Genomic DNA, 2908 nt, shown 5'->3' with positions numbered 1-2908 from the left:
CCTGTATTCTCAGTCTCTACGCGCTGGCACTGAAAACAGGTCCTACAGGCCATGGGAGCTCAGGACTCAGAGGCAGAGCTGGAGTCCTAGGGGAGTGGTTGGAGGCCCAGGGGAGTGCCTTGAGGCTCAGAGGAGTATTCTGCAACCCAGACCTAGGAAAACTGAACACCATCTATCTGCCTCATCCCCGCACTTGTTCAGAGACAGACTTGCTCACTTGTTTGCATCAGCAACAATTAATCAAAAAGTCTGAATATTCCATTAAACTAGGCCAATTTTCATAGCTCTTACATCCTTTCCCAATTTTCATACTACTTAAAACAGAACAAGGGCTGGCAGATTCGCTCACATGGAAGAATGTGATGGCGATAACACCAAGGTCAAGGGTTTGGATCCCCCACTGGCCAGCTGCCCAAAACAACAACAACAACAAAGTGAATAAATAAAAATAAGTAAATAAAAACAGAACCAGTGATTCTGTGCTGGCGGGACTCCTGTCTGTGGGTTTGTACTGGGTCCCTGAGTGCACATGTGCAGGTGCTGCGGGGGGCGCGGGGAGCCAGAGGTCTGCTCGGGCCGTGGGTCCCAAGTGCCAGTGTGGAGGATTCACCAGGTAGGTACCCTCTGGAACTTTCTGATTCGTGTCCCAGATGAGGTTGTACTCGGATTCAGTACTGCACCTGGGAAAGGTGGTAATGTGGGCGCCTGATTCAGGAGTTAGGGACGGCGGCAGGCTGAGGCTGGCTCTGCAGAGCTTAGGCGGGAGGGACTCGCCGGGACGTGCGCTGCAAGCACAGTCCTCCGAGCGGAGACTCGAGCAGCTTCATATTCCACGCCCCGCCCCTGGGACCCTCGGGGGCGTTTCCCGGACCCCGTGAGAGTCTTCCCCAAACCCGGGTCTGTCTTTCAGCTTCCGTCTTGAGCATCGGCCAGCCCGACCACCTGTGTCAGCGGCTCCCTCCACAGGTGTCATTGTCTCCGTGAGTTCAGAAGCGTGGAAAGATGCTTTTGGAGACAACGGACTCGTGGAAACGTCGTCGACGATGAGCACTGGAGGAAGGGACACGGGTCGTGGGGGGGACCTGGTGGGTGGGGGCGACTGCGACCCTCCGAGCACAGATTTGCTGATGCTAAAGGAGTGTGGTGCTGTTAAACGGGTTATAAGCAGCATTTAGGGGTGGCCAGAGTTAGCATTATTGTGTGTGCGCATTATTTTATTTATTTATTTNGAGCAGGGCCCACACCACGTTTAATACAAAAGTAAGAAATACGCATTCACAGATTTAGTGCAGGCTGGCTCTAGAGTGCACAGAAGCCTGCCAAAGGCAAGTTTGATACAAAAAGAAAAAAACACACACCTCAGGCGAAGTGCAGTTTGGCTCTAGAGGAAGTGAGCGGCAGCCCCTCCTTCTACCAGGATTCAGCTTTTATGGTTCACTATCTACAGGCATATTCATACTATCTAATGAATATGCAATTAAGGGGGCGGTTCTCAGTTATGTAACCTAGTGTTGTACATGATCAGCTGGTTTCTTGCAGAGCCTGCTCACTGGTCAAATTCCACACTCCAGGATAAACTCCTTTTCACTGAGCATGCTCAGCCACTCCTGTATTCTCAGTCTCTACGCGCTGGCACTGAAAACAGGTCCTACAGGCCATGGGAGCTCNGCATTTAGGGGTGGCCAGAGTTAGCATTATTGTGTGTGCGCATTATTTTATTTATTTATTTATTTTTAGAAAGTGTATAATTTGTGCGGGTGTAGCAAATATTTTGTGACTATAGATGTCAAAAAGTTCGACTACCTTTTTCTTCCTTCCTTTCTTTTTTTTTTTTTTTTTTTTTTTTTTCTTTTTTTTTTTTTTACAGCTGGCCAGTACAGGAATGGAATCCTGGACCTTGGTGTTATCAACACCACTAACCAACTGAGCTAACCAATCAGCCCCTTCAAATGCTTTAAGTTGTGTAAACATAGATAATTTTTTCACATTTACTTATCTGCATATTTGTACTTTTGGACATTAAATAGTTTTTAAGTTAAAACATTTCAAAAACGTTTAAATATTTGCCAACAAAATACTAGTTGAAAACATTTAACATCAGATAGTTATCTCACACAGTGATTTCAGGCTCTGTGACCACCATAATTTCATATGTGTTCGTCCCCCACCCCCACCCCTACCTCTGCTCTCATTTGGTTACTCTCTTTTTTCATGAAATGTAGAATTTTCATGTATTTTGGTCAAAAACGTGGGTTTTTTTGGGGGGGGTCTTATTTAATGTTTTACTTGTAATTTTTGAATTTTTCATTCTTACATTCTTTTCATCTTGGCATAGCTGACGATTTGCATTGTTTTCTATAGGTGAGAAGTGTTCTTTGTAAATTTAAGTAGCACATAAATAAATAAAATGAGAAGCAGAGCTCCTTTCCCATTCTTAGCACTTGTCTTCCTCTTCCAAGCAAATACACTATCTCTACTTTTTGTCATGACCTTCCACAAAGTTCTGTGCCTAGAAGGGCATGTCTGCCTGGTCATAACAGGAGGCAGTAGGTGCAGGGGGAGCAGGCACCCAGTAGCTGGAGTGCCCAGATCAGAGCCTGATCTTGCTACTAACTGTGACCTTGGGTGAGTGATAAAGCCCCTCTGTTTTCTCATTTGAAAACTGATGATGAAAAACGGATAAAATGAATCAATAATGGTATATTATGAAGGATGCCTGAAATACGTGAAAGGTCGTGTAAGTGCATTTTGGGAAACACTTTGTTGTTTGTTACAACTTACATACATAAATACTTCATTCTTTCATTTTAAAAATATAATTATTTGAAATATTTTTGAATGAGGACACATCAAATTATATTATGACTCATGGTCAGCACCGCATTCTCTGTACTAAAGCTCCTTCTAT

The sequence above is a fragment of the Galeopterus variegatus genome, unplaced genomic scaffold (assembly GCF_000696425.1).
Source record: "Galeopterus variegatus unplaced genomic scaffold, G_variegatus-3.0.2 Scaffold9478, whole genome shotgun sequence".
NCBI classification, from domain to species: Eukaryota; Metazoa; Chordata; class Mammalia; order Dermoptera; family Cynocephalidae; genus Galeopterus; species Galeopterus variegatus.
Note: the sequence above shows the minus strand (reverse complement) of the source record.